Source organism: Colius striatus, chromosome 6, assembly GCF_028858725.1.
Source record: "Colius striatus isolate bColStr4 chromosome 6, bColStr4.1.hap1, whole genome shotgun sequence".
Taxonomy (NCBI): Eukaryota; Metazoa; Chordata; class Aves; order Coliiformes; family Coliidae; genus Colius; species Colius striatus.
The window spans coordinates 20455873-20470657 of record NC_084764.1 but is presented as its reverse complement, the minus strand read 5'-3'; the positions used below and the strand labels follow the sequence as shown (position 1 = coordinate 20470657).

Here is a 14785-nt window from a genome sequence, read left to right as displayed (position 1 = left end):
GCAGAATCAGGGCAGTATTCTGAGCATTACTTGTCTCAAGCACCCAACTTTTTCCAGTTTTCTACATGGCTGGATGATGTGGCATTACACCGTGTTGAATGCTGGTTTGCACACCATCCTTCAGTAAATCAAAACTGGACCACTGATACAGATATTTCAGCTGCCTTTCTGAAAGCATTTGCTGCAAGCTCCACAGAATCTGTCCCGCTCCCAAAGTTAAGAAAAGGTTACTGTAACTAAAGAGCTCCAAAACTATATATGGAAATAAGGAAATAAACATTTGAGTCTACAGTGCTTATGTTTGCAAAATTCATTGTATAGTATATTAAAAATCTTGCAGTTCACAAATTCTCAAACCATAATTTCAAATTCACAGAAATAAGTTACTACCCTAGATTTTGCTATAAAAGCAAAAATAAAGTCATAAAACATTATATGCCCATAAAAATGAGAAACAGTAATGTACCATCAGATTCATTAACCACTATTACAAGTAATAGCATTACACAGAAATTCTATTTCTCCTGCCAAAAGCATTTCAATTTAATTGTTCAGCTGCCTTAGAAAGAAGGAAGATTGAACGGGGACTTTACAAAGAAAAGGAGGCAACAAACCACATTGAGGCAGAGAAACTTAGTTTATCCAGCCAACTCACATTTCTCAAAGTACTTTCAAATAGCATCGTTTTTCCTGACAGAAAACTCATTAAAAATAAAAAGCATAAAGGCTGTAACAGTGTGGATATTGGAGCCTTACCAAAAACTATCATGAGGCCTGAACATGCAAAGGCCTGCTAGAAACACATCAACCTTTCAAGACACAGTCCTGTGCCTGGAGACTGAGAGGGGCCCCATTAGTCTCTCACAGGGAAATATAGCCACATCGATTACTTATCTATCAGACTGTTTTGAACAGCATGGAAACACAAATACTCCTCCACTGCTGTCATAAATCAATATATCCAGTGCACTAGTTCTACCCCAAATTATTTAAGTACTCAAATTCAACAGCATACATTTCAGTTGCTGAAGAGAATCACATCACGTGAAACTTCACAAGATAAAAAGAGCAGAGAAATAAAACCCTACTCCAAATCAGCCAGATTTGTTCTTTTAAAGAGAATTAACTAGGGTGTAATTTTCTTAAATGATTATCTGAACAGAAACTTTTATTTTAGTTAAAAGTGTAACTGCTTCCTAAACTACGCTTGCCTTGTAACATATAGTATTGCTCAGATGTGAACACAAACATACGTTTTGATTCCATAAATTCATGAACTCTCTCCTCAGCTTATCTTCTTTTTGAATCTAGTAGCTACATCCAATACACAGTGTGTTCATTGACTATGAGTAATAACTTCATCCTTTTAAGTGAGAAAGTAGAGAGAGTTACAGAGGAACAGCACACTTCAGGACACATGTTCAAAGAAGAGTAACAAAGTTGGTGAAAGGTCTGGAGACCACGTGTTATTAGGAGCTGTAGAAGGAACTGGGGTTGTTTATCCTGAAGGAGGCTGAGGGAGACCTACCTTAGTGTCCTCTACAACTGCCTGTAAGGAGGTTGTAGCGAGGTGGGGGGGTCAGTCTCTTCTCCCAAGGAATGAGCAGTAGGACAAGAGGAAATAAATTGCACCAAGGGAGGTGCAATTGGATACTAGCAAAAATGTATTAATCGCAGGGGTTGTTTAACACTGGAACAGGCTGCCCAGGGAAGTGGAGTCATCATCCCTGAAGGTATTCAAAAGAGGTATTAAAAGTGTAGATGTGGTGCTTAGGGACATGATTTAGCGGTGGGATTGGCAGTGTTAGATTTCTAGTTGTATTCAATTATCTTAAATGTCTTTTCCAGTCTAAATTATTCTATGATTCTATGTTTGCTACATTAACAACAACATTTCAGAGTGTTTTCAGCATCTATGCATTAGCTGCGTGCTTTACAACATGCTTAACATGTATGATATATAACATTCCCTATCACGTGCTATTTCTTATTTGGGTATGATTATTAGGATATTAGTTTTAGAAACTTAATTCAGATGCTTCCCTGAAATTTATTGCAACATGGAAGAAACTTGAAGGCCAGTACAATTTAAAATGGGAGGCTACACATCCAGAAATAGTCTTGGACCATTAGAGAAGAGATAGATATTCTGAGGTAGGTCAGAACTCAACAAGAACCAGAGACAAGTCAGTGAAATTAAGTCAGTTGAGATTGTCCAGAATTTAAATGGAAGCTAAAAATATGAGGCTAAACCTGCAAACATTCAGCACCATGGAGTTTTTGTACTGCTTCCTGTTCTTGTACCAACAAAGGAACATACAAGATTAAAGAAGAGTTGTCATTGACCCTGAACCAATGCTGGGCAGCTGAGAAAAGAAACTTCTATGGTGGTTTGACCCTGACTGGATGCCAGGTGCCCACCACATCGGTCTATCACCTCCCCTTCTCAGCAAGCCAGGGAGGGGAGAAAATAAGGTGGATGCCTCATGGGTTTAGATAAAAGCAGTTTAATAAAGAAATAGCAAAGCCACACCAGTGAAAAGTGAAGCAAAGCAGATAAAGGTGTTACTCTCTACTTCCCATCAGCAGCGATGTCTGGCTCCTTCCCTAGAAGGAGGGCTTCAGTACATGTAACGGTTGCTTTTGGAAGGCAAAAGTGAACCATGCCTTCCCCTTCCTGCTCCTCTCTCTGAGTTTATACTGCTGAGCTGATGTCATATGGTATGGAATATCTACTTAGTCAGCCTGGATCAGTTGTCCTGGCCATGGCCCATCCCAGGATCCTGCCCACCCCAGCCTACTGGTGAAGGTGGGAGCAGAAATGCTGGAGGGACAGCCTTGACGCTGCATGAGCAGTAGCCAAAACATCTATGTGCTATCAATACACATTTTTAGCTACCAACAGAAGGCACAGAATTACAAGGGCTGCTGTAGAAAATCACCACCGCCCCAGACCCAATACAACTACAACCAATCAACAACAAAAAAAGGAAACACAAGAGGCATTAGCTCAAGTTTAAAAAGTTTGAACCAGCACATTATAACAGACATATAGATATTTCTTAAAGTGGATCAATTTTCATGATGATTTTAAGAGAACAATGAAAATCATGACCACATATGAGCTTCCCAGTCAAACTTCTGTGATTCTGTGATTTTTGTCTCCACCAAAAGGGAGGAGACAAATATATTTATCATTTAACCCTTCTTTGGAAAATATTCAAAACCTTCTCTCAGTTGAATCTTACCAAAAATATTAATCTTCAGCCAGGAGGATGCAAAGGCCTACTGTAAAAAAGAAAGAAATTTCAATGTAAAATGTTAAAGTCACAAACAATGGAATACAAAAAAGGAAAAAGGTTTTCTAAAGAGAGTGCAGGAGCACTTTAAGCACAGGCAGAACTGTCAGATCGCCCATAACAAAAGCTCTGTCATTTTTTTTCTTGTTCAACCAATGAAATAATCCAGCTTTTTTTTTTTAAATATGCATTTGAATAAATAGATCATTCCTGTTCCTCAGTCTTGTAATCATTTGTAATGATACATAATTTGTAGAATAAAGAAGATGGGCAGATTTACTTTTTAAAAAATATTTCTTCACTGGGTTTTGGAGAAAGGTCATTTTAAAGCCTTAGTAAGCACAATATTCAGACACACACAAAAAAAAAGAATTTACAGTGAAGAAGCCTTAAAGAATTCTTCTAAGAACATAAACTACAAAGCAGTTCATGTAAGTTGAGGGTTATATAACTGATAAAAAAAATTCTTATCAAGCCTTTTCAGCCTTAATATCAGTTATTTCCACATAGACAAGTGGGAAAAAAAAAAATCCTGGAAAAAATTCAAGACCTAGGATGATCTAGCCAGTTTTGGCAAGATTATTTTCTTCCTTTTATTTGTAAAAAGAAATAGATAGATGCTCCCTTCTTTCCTGCAACCTCATAAAAAGTTCAGATATCTTGCATTCTTGATGTCTTGATTCATCAAGCTACGTTAATATTTTCATTGGCAGAACACTTGACACCAGAGGTGTAAAGAAGAAATTACATGAGGTTGCAGAGAGCTGAGATAGCAGCTGAATTTTGGTCCCAAACCAGTTATTCCTGGGCAGAGCAAAGGAACTCTAAATCCACTTACTAAAACAAGGATGGAAAAATCCTTTCTCAGTACTTCTGAAACCCAGGCTTATTTTGATGACTGCCTTCTCTTGCACATAATCATGTCAAACAGTTTGAGATTTGTTTGTCAGATGTTCTGGGCATTACCAGTTGCACTTCTAAAACATGAAAATAAAATTAAAAAAAAAAAAAAATCAAGACTTTATAGTTACAGAATTATAAAGAAAACACAACTTTGAAAGAGGGAAAGTCTGGCCAATAGTTCAAACATTCAGAACAACTCTGAAGACATTCTTGGCCATTGTTAAGGCACAAGACTTAAGGCTCCAGAGTTTTACCTCCCCTTTAATGTTGAAGGCGCACCTGACACAGATGGGTACATGCACTAGGATGACTTCTGTGCCTACCCATAGCACAAGAAAAGCTCCTAAAAACTTTTGTATTTCACAATCCAACTGGGACGAAGGAAGGGAGGAAGTCTCCTGGAATATTTCTTAAAATACATTCTAAATTAAGACCACTTTGCTTTATTATTGTTTTTTCACGACTCCTTGGTCTCAAAGATTAGTCTTAACATGTTCAGACTTTAATGCAAGAAAAGGCATAATTTTTCTGATAAAGTTAAGCCACTTTGACACTGCTTTCAAAATGGTATTCAATATTATTCTTTTAATTAAAAGTCAAAACTTCTAATCAGTTAGTTACATTTGTAAAAACTTACACCAGTGATTTACAGCTCTCATCTTATCTAAGGGAAGTATTTCACTGTACTCAGTTTTTCAGTTGGATTGTGCATCTGCTGAGCAGACTGGTTTGGGAAAGAAGTATGATGGAAAGGCTTCAGTTTTTGCTGTAACTTATTACAGTATGTTTTTCCTGCCTGGAAACAGTTAAGAGAGTTTAATTTACTTATCACAATTAACTTCACTGAGATGCAAAATTATTTTTGTTTTTATCAAAGATACTCACTTAAAAAAAGGCTAAACCTAAGGAAAAGGTAGTTTACTACTTAAAAGGTTTTCCACTGAGCTTTCGGGACAGCTTGAAAAAAAATCATCTACTGTCAGACATCTATTAATAGATACCTCCCTAAAAAACTGTTTCTCAAGACTTTTGAAAACTCCAGAGACCCTAAACTAGCAAACTCATGCTCCAATTGGAATATTTTAAAAATCAGATGAGATAGTTTTATTGCAAAACATTGTGGATAACATTAGATATTTTTAATGAACTTTACAACTGGAGTTTTAGCATTAGTCTGAATGAACTTCTATTTCCTAATTAGTGAACAATGACACTTTTACACAGACTTGTATTAGATGGGATCACAGTTAAAAAGAAAGGTCCATCACTAGATTGTCTGCATTACACACAGGATTTTTAAGAGCTGCAGATGCACTTACAATATTTTTTTCTGATCTCCCTAATGGACTCTGGCTGTATTATTGGAAAGAAAGTGTAATAAGTAATACTAAATGGGTTCTCAAAAAAAATCCAGTTTGATTTTTGTTTCTAATGTTTAAGATAAATTTGAAAATATATATTACACCAAGCAGAAAACAAGGCACTGGGCACAAACAACTGGAGGGGAACCTCAGCATGATAGTAGCCTATGCTATTTTTAATAAGTTTTCTCTCATAAGTGCAAGACAATGAATGTTTGCCAAAAGAATTTTACTTTCAGGAGGGTTTTCAAAATATGAAATATACTTTTAAACTATGAAGAGAATTATAATTTTTGCCTAATATTTAGTAACCTTCAGATACTGTAATTCCACTTCAGATCCTGGCAAAACATTCTGGAGACAAATATTAGTCTACCACTGGATACTGAAGAGGAGGAACAAAATTACATTTCAAGGGGAAACTGTTTTAATTAGAGTTACCTTGTACACCTGCACAGCAGTCACCTTCAGTACAGTGTGAGAAAAAGTGGTACAACCCACAAATGTATTTATTCTTGCTACCATCAAATTCTGAGTCCATAAATCAAGAAACTGAAGTTTGCTTCCAGGCATATTTATATCACTTCACATTTATGCTAATGTAGTGCAGAAACTAGTTTAAACAACCGTTGACTATGCATCCCAAGATAAGAGACTTGATACATTCATTGCACCCTAATCTGTAACATTTATGACAAAGAAATCTTTCATGTGTGCTCCACTCTTTTATACTCTTTTCTTATTTTATAGTATATTTATATTTTATCATCTTAATAATATTCTTTTATTCAATAAAGGCAAGAAGGACCTGGGAAACTACAGGCTGGTCAGCCTCACCTCAATTCCTGGAAAGGTGATGCAACAGCTCATCCTGGATGTCATCTCAAAACACAAGAAGAAAAAGATGGCTATCAGAGGGATTCAACATGGATTCACCAAGGGGAAATGCTGCTTGACCAACCAGAGACCTTCCATTAGAGTGTACATGAGGAGAGGGCAGTGGATGTCATCTATGTTGACTTCAGCAAAGCTTTTGACACTGTCTCCCATAACATCCTCAACAGAAAGTGGCTTGGATGAGTGGATGCTGAGGTGCATTGAGGGCTGGCTGAATGGCAAAACCCAAAGTGGATCAACAGAGCTGAGCCAAGCTGGAGGCCTGTGGGGTTCCCCAGAGATTGGTTCTGGGGTCAGTCTTATCCAACATCTTCATCAATGATCTGGATGAGGGGACAGAGTGTCTCCTCAGCAAGTTGGCTGATGACACCAAACTGGGAGGACTGGCTGATTCCCCAGAAGGCTGTGCTGCCATTCAGCAGGATCTCGACTGGCTTGAGAGTTGGACAGAGAGGAACCTCATGAGGTTCAGCAAGGACAGGTGCAGAGTCCTGCACCTGGGGAGGAATAACCCTATGTACCAGTACAGGCTGGGTATTGACCTGCTGAAGAGTAGCTCTGCAGAGACCTGGGAGTACTGGTTGATAATAAACTAAACATGAGCCAGCAAAGTGCCCTCGTGGCCAAGAAGGTCAATGGGATGCATCAAGAAGAGTGTGGCCAGCAGGTTGAGGGAAGTTCTGCTCCTCCTCTACTCTGCCCCAGTGAGGCCTCATCTGGAGTCCTGTCTCCAGTTCTGGGCTCCCCAACTCAAGAGGAACAGGGGACTTCTATAGAGAGTCCAGCACAGGGCCACTAAAGTGATCTGGAAGCATCTTCCTTACAAGGAAATGCTGTGGGACCTGGGGTTGTTCAGCCTGGGTAAGAGGAGATTGAGGAGGGACCACATTATATACTTACAAGTATTTAAAAGGTGAATGTCAAGAGGATGGGGCAACACTTTTTTCTGTAGTGTCCAGTGATAGGACTAGGAACATAACAAGTTCCACTTAGAGAAAAACTTTACTGTGAGTGAAGGAGCCCTGGCACAGGCTGCCTAGGGAGGTTGTGGAGTCTCCTTCTCTGGAGGTTTTCAAAACTGACCTGGATGTGCTCCTGTGTGACCTGATCTAGGTGGACCTGCTTTAGCAGAGGGGTTGCACTAGATGATCTCTATAGTTCCCTTCCAACTCCTGCCATTCTGTCAGGGTGTCATGATTAAACTAGCTCACTAGAGCCCATTCACAGTTGTACCACATCGGAAACGGCTTCGTTATGATCCTGAAAGAATTCCCATTGTATCAAAAAAAGACAAGTCTACTCTCACAGAGTGCTGCATTTCCCTGTCCGTCCTGCAGTCTAACCAATCTTTGCCATTTGGAAAGAAAGCCTGATAGCATAAGAGGCAGACCTCAGCAAGTCTTATCACCAGGTCAGCAAATGAAAGCTGATGAGCCTGTGTAAAAGCTTACCAAGCACTACTAAAACTTCATACTTGTTAAATTATTTTGTAAGTGTAGTGGTTTTGCCTGGGCCAGGTTTTTGGTAGCAGGGGGGCTACAAGGGTGTCTTCTTTAAACAAAGAGCTGCCAGAAGCTTGCTCTGTAGCTGACAGGGCTAAGGCCAGTAAATTTTAAGATGGACCCCACACCTGACCCAGGCCTGGCCAATTAGTGACTGAGGTAATACCTCTGTGAATAATGTATTTGAGAAGGAGAAGTTGCTGGGCAGTTGCTAAACTGCAGCAGTAAGAAGGAGTAAGAATGTGAAAACATCTCCATAGACACCAAGGTCAATGGAGAAGGAGAGGGAGAACAGTGCTTTGGCCTTGAAAGAAAGACTCCTCTGTGACCTGTGATGATGGTGAGGCAGCTGTGCCCCTGCAGTCAATGGAGGCCAGCGGGGAGCAGCCCATGGAGGCACACTGGAGCGGTGATGCCTGAAGGAGGCTGTGACTCTGTGGGGAGCCTGTGTGAGAAAGTTCCTGGCAGGACCTGGGAGCCTGTGGCGAGAGAGGAGCCCACACCAGAGCAGGTTTGCTGTCAGGACTGAAGAATCATAGAATGGTAGGATTGGAAGGGACCTCCAGAGATTATTGCGTCCAAACCCCTGCAGAAGCAGGTTCACCTAGATCAGGTCGCATAGGAACATGTCCAGGCGGGTCTTGAAGATCTCCAAGGAAGGAGACTCCACAACCCCTCTGGGCAGCCTGTGCCAGGGCTCCCTCACTCTCACAGTGAAATAGTTTTTTCTTATATTTAAGTGGAACTTTTTGTGTTCCAGCTTCATCCCATTACCCCTTGTCCTGTTGCTACCTACTATAGAAAAAAGGGATGCCCCAACCTCCTGACACTCACCCTTTAGATATTTGTAAATGTTAATAAGATCTCCCCTCTGTCTTCTCCAGACTAAACAGCCCCAGTTCCTTCAGCCTTTCCTCGTACAAAAGACGTTCCAGTCCCCTGATCATCTTGGTGGCCCTGCTCTGGACTCTCTCCAGAAGAGAGGAACCTCCCTCAACCTGCTGGCCACACTCTTCTTGATGCATCCCAGGATGCCAATGGCCTTCTTGGCCATGAGGGCACATTGCTGGCTCATGTTTAGCTTATTATCAATCAGGACTCCCAGGTCTCTGCAGAGCTACTCTTCAGCAGGTCAAGGGTTGTACATAGGGTTGTTCCTCCCCAGGTGCACGACTCTGCACTTGTCCTTGCTGAACCTCATGAGGTTCCTCTCTGCCCAACTCTCAAGCCGGTTGAGATCCCGCTGAATGGCAGCACAGCCTTCTGGGGAATCAGTCAACTTGCTAAGGAGACACTCTGTCCCCTCATTCAGGTGGTTGATGAAGATGTTGAACAAGACTGGCCCCAGAATCAATCCCTGTGGAACTCCACTGGCCACAGGCCTCCAACTCGATTCTGTGCCATTGATCACCACCCTCTGGGCTCTGTCATTCAGCCAGCTCTTGATCCACTTCACCGTCCACTCATCCAAGCCACACTGCCTGAGCTTTCTGATGAGGATGTTGTGGGAGACAGTGTCAAAAGCCTTGCTGAAGTCAAGGTAGATGACATCCGCTGCTCTTCCCTCATCTAGCCAGCCGGTTAAGCACTCATAGAAACAGTGGCAAAGTCCATCTGTAATGAACTGAGCCCAACCCCCATCCCCTATCCTCCACACCATTGTGGGGGAAAGAAGGGGAGTCCTGGGAGGTGGGAGAGGTAGGGGGAAGTGTTTTAAGATTGGGTTTTATTTCTCATCTCCTTGTTCCTATAGTTTATTAATAAATCAAACCTTTTTCTCCCCAAGTTGAGTCTGTTTTGCCTGTGATGTTAATTGCCAAGTTATCTCCCTGTTCTTATCTTGAAACACAAACTGCTAGTTATAGTTGTCCCTCTCTCCTGTCCAGCTTAGGAAGGGGAGTGATATTATGACTTGGTGGGCACCTGGCTAAACCAACACAGTACGCAACATCCTTTACCTTGAAACCTACCTGAAAGAAACAAAAATCAGATCCTGACACCACTGCAATGGCTCTTCCTTTGCTGAAGTGGAACAAATTACAAGCATACAAACAAACTACAATTTCTGAAGAAAATAAAAGATCAGTTTAACGCTAGTACTTACCTTGAAGAGCTGTTCAGTGAGATCAGATTGTTGGGTCACTACTCATCGCTCCTATAATAATCTGTATCATGTAACAGTGGCAAATTACTGACCTCAGTGACACCACTACTATTACAGAAGCCTAGAAAAACTGAAGCCTGTAACAAGCAAGAAATATTCGTGTGTAATAAGGGCAGCTGATGTTTTTGGAAGCCAATTTTTCGGAAACATGTCCTGCTTGACAAAATACCTGTCAGATCTAGTAACACTTTTTGTGATGTGGATGCCACGTAGAGAAGTCTATTTCTTATTGCTCTAAGACTCAAAAGCCTCAATACACTACGTATAGAAAAAGCTGCCACTGAACATTAGAGCTTATTTATTAAATATTGGTGGGAAGATGAGTGGTAGTCATTTCAGTTAGTTACCTACATGTTTCAAATTTCAGCTTTCAAATTACTTAGAGGTTGTCTCCTTCTTTAGTTCAGACTGACATAGTCAGCTGAGATACCTGAGACCGAGACACCTCTTTACAGGATAAAGTCATCAACAGTGTACGTTCCCTGCAAAGACCTAGAATCCATTTTATTGTCCTGCCAAATCTTAAAGACAGTTAATATTTTCTCCTCTTCAAGCCACACCAGAGATTTGGTTCTCAATAAAACATACCTTCCTGATAGAAATAGGCTTGATAGGAAACATTTATCACAGAAACAAATTCTTAAATCATGAGCTCCATAATCTAGATAGCATTTCAACCCCGTCAACTACATCTCCAGCACATGCAAAGCTGTTTGAACAGGGCCAATCTAATTTCTGTATGTTACAGCAGCAACAGCTCCATTCTCAGCCACAGACCTCAAGCAAGTTTTGCATTAATCTTTTCTTAACAAAAACATGTTAATTTGCCTACAGGTAATAAAATATATGGAAGGATGCTTAGAGCATTAATACCTATGTACTCCTCTGAAAACAAAAAAAGTAAAGTACTTTTACTTACTCAAAGTAAAGAACATTTGGTGGGAAAGATGGTGCTTATCAGTTTAATTTTATTCACTTAGTATTTTCTGCAGTAGTAATGTGTTTTCCAAGTGAAGGGTTTTCCATTTACTGACCTTGGCATTCATCACAACCATACTGTGATTTATATCGAGAATTCCAAGCCTTTATCTGATCTTATAAATAAATGTAAAATATAGAAAACAATTATCCTAGTGTAAAATTGAATTTTATCTCTCTGTACCCAGCATTGTCTATACTACATTTTTCTGTTTGAATACAATCCAAAATTAATAATAAGTATAATTTATTTTCTGACTTTTCATTACCTTGACATTTTAACATTTTTTTAAAATACTCAGGCTCTAATTTTATCTAGGGCTTCAACTCGACGGCTCCTTTTTAGATGTATACAATGTGTCTTTCAGAGTAATTGTTCAAATAAGCCTGCTAAAAGAACATATTGGCCATTTAGCAGACCAAAACACAGCGTGAAGAAATAACAGGATTTTATAATAAAGAAAACACCAGGACAGAAAATGTAGCACTGCATGTAAATGACAGAAAACACAAAATAGACCAAATCACAAGTTATAATGAAGAATGAGATGTATAAAGCAAAGTTCTGAAGTTGGTAGCTATGGAAAATTATTAACCCACAGCTTAGGGTTAATACCCTTACTTTTATTCAATGTCTGAAAAAGATAAACCAAGGAAGTATTTTTCCTATTAAAGTCACAACTTTACATTGAATGACATAGCATCAGCAGTTTAATACAGAAATTAGTCTGGTGATTCATAAAAATAATCACTTTACTGAGCAATTTTTTGTGCTTCAATATAAGTTAAACAAACACATCAGCCTAGTAGTTTACTTTCTTTCTTAGCACAATTAATTAACATCACTTCAACTAATCATCCCCAGTGTACTATTACCTCAGGCATATATTTGTCAACTTCAAAGAAAGTCAACTGCTTCAAGTTCTCACTAGGGTGCAGGCTGAAGTATACTTTGTGTGCAAGTGCTAGAGTTTACACAGAAACTTTGTTTTAAGGAAAATAAAAGGCTTTGAATCAAAGGTCAGAGAGGAAAAGAAAAAAAAAAAAAAAAAGACAGAAGAAAAATGTATTTTGTCCAAGGTGGCACATGTGCAACCAAAGGAGGCCAATTCTTCCACGCTGCTTGTACACAAACAGACTGTAATGCATGAAAAATCATCCTAAAGAGATTTTGATGAACAAATATGAAGTATGGCACAGCTATATGGGCTAACAGCAAAATTGTCACTTTCCATACAGGGCAAGCACAAGTCCAGGTCCATGGCCACCTAGTGCTGCATGTACAATGGCAGTGGGATTCCTTCACGTCTGCAGCAAATGAAGCTGCTTACTGGGCCTTTGTGATTAGAGAAGGAATGTCATAACCATGGTGGTCTAGACTGCTACAAGTAAAAACAACATCCCCAAATGAGTGGCCCTTGGTCTGAAGTGGCTATGGTCACGATGAGGCATGTTTAGGAAACAGTCCTTCAAATACCTTGTGATAAACGTGTGGAGGAAATAATGTGAAAGAACATTGCAGTTAACTGAATAAAAGGTTAAAGAAAATAAACAATATTTTTGCAGCTTAGCATTTATTTGTGAACTGCTGGTGCAACTCTATGCTTGACAGAAAACCTGTAAGGCTTTTGGTCGCTTGACAAGACAATCTACAAGCTTGAATGAAATGTTCAGCTTAAGGAATTAGAATAAATCTGATGACTGATGTGCTACTGAACGTGACAGACTGTCATCTGTTTTAAACAGGATCTCTGTAGGATGTACTGAAAGCGATTTTTTTTCCATTAGCTTAAATATACTAAGACTCCTTCCAATGAATTTTGACTAATCTATTAAGACAAAAGATCTTCTCAAACTCTTTCCGTTTCAATAAAATAATGAAATAGTCATTTGGCTTACTTGCATAATTAATTCATGTTGACACTGTACTTCTGTGATTAATTTACATCCAGTCCACAAAAGCATACAACAAAAACGAAATACTTCCCAAATGAACTATAAAATCATAAGATACGAGTGATTAAAGCAGCTTGGCTAAGCCATATTCATATATAGGGTTTCATGTACAGAAAAATCAAACTGTTTATCTGTCATTATATTCTGAACTGAGTCAGGAAAACATTCTGGCAATATATTTTTTCATATCTCATTAAATTTATCCAAAAATAGGTACAGATGTTCTTCAACAGTTTTAAAATAAAAGTCCTCCAGTCAAATACTACTGCAAGAGATACGTAGCGATAGATTAAAAATCAAAAACTCTACTTTTAATTTGGTCAAATCCTAAAAAATCTAACACATTATTTGGAATATACAGACACATATAAACAATGTAAATTAAAATAAATATCTTTAGAGGGAAATGTATGCTATTTTAAAAACCAGACACACAAAGACCTTGGAAAGATCAAGGCTTAAATGGGAATATCCTTTCTCTATCAGACTGTAATAGTTCGTCTAGGAATTACTGAGATGCTTTACCATCTCCTTATCCTAGAGATAATGACTCAAATCTGTCCTACAAACAAAAGGTAAAGATTAAAAGAATCTGTGCCTTAGATATAAGAGTACTAACATCAGTTTGAACCATGCTGCATTTAAAAAGCTGAAAAGAGAAGCCAGCACAGCTCCCCGGCTTGTACAATCTGCCTCCAAAGGGGAGTAAGAATCAAACCACCACCGAAGGCATTAAACTTTCAGAAAATGCTATGTGTCATAGATGTATCCCATTTAAGATATGTTAGCTATCAGGTAAACTTCCTCTTAGCTGGTTGATTTACATTCAACTAAACTTTCATATCATGTATTTCTAAGAACAGATGTGTCGATATTGTTTAGTTTATAAATGTATTAGGCCAATTTCCCTTGACTGCTATACAAGAGCACTACAATTAGCACAATTAGCCCAGCAGGAAACCTGTTTTTAGGCATTGTCCAGATTGCAAGTGTATACCACACACATTTTACTGCCAGAACATAGAATTAGCATTTTTTAAACAGCTTTGCTTTAGAGCTAGTGAGCTTAGTGTCTGAATGAATGTATTAAAACTTTTAACAGTTCCTTGCTAAGAAGTAAATTTAACCCATAAAATGTTCAAGGACATCAACTGAAACAGCATAAAGACTACAGTTGTCTAGGTGTCTCATCCCTCCCATATTTGCACTCAGAAACCACTTAGACTTTGGAGGATCAACAGATCTTTTTCAATCAGTTGCTGTATTACAGTTGATCAACACAGACAACTGCAAGCTTCTGTGCAATCTGATGATTTGTTCCATCTTTTGCAGGAGTTCTTTAAATAGTCCAGTTCCCATAACCTCCTTCCTCACTCATTGTAATTTGTAATCAAAAACCCCATAGCAGTGACAAAATCTCATGCTCCAGTAAACTATCAACAGGTCTTTGAAGGTATCCTAAAGATCTATTATTCCTGCTTATATTAGAAAATAATCTGCTTCAGTTAACACCTCAGATCTTTTGGATTAAGAGAAATGGAACCAGAGCCTAGAAGGCTCTTCCCAAATTCTAGATTCTTCCTAAACCTTTTCACAATTGCTAGCTCTATATTTCTATTCTCTTCCCCGGGTCAAAACATCAGACCTCACTACAGCCCCTGCTATTCAACACGTCTTGTACTTCCCTACTAAATGCTTCAGGCGCTGCATAAAATCTCTCAAAAG

General features: G+C 39.1%; 1 protein-coding gene across 6 annotated transcripts in view; it reads right to left on the bottom strand.

The window, feature by feature from the left end:
- Positions 1-14785, bottom strand: part of MIPOL1 (mirror-image polydactyly 1) — a 193633-nt gene that overhangs the window by 163882 nt on the left and 14966 nt on the right. For 5 of the 6 annotated variants that reach the window (XM_061998527.1, XM_061998532.1, XM_061998529.1 and 2 more), the window contains exons 2-3: positions 4138-4276; positions 3249-3288 (exon numbers count right to left, since the gene is read on the bottom strand). The gene's annotated coding sequence lies outside the window, so the exon portion shown is untranslated. Of the gene's footprint in view, positions 1-3248; positions 3289-4137; positions 4277-6400; positions 6446-10066; positions 10090-14785 lie in introns of those variants that run through there. The other variant, XM_061998530.1, reaches the window with a different exon arrangement.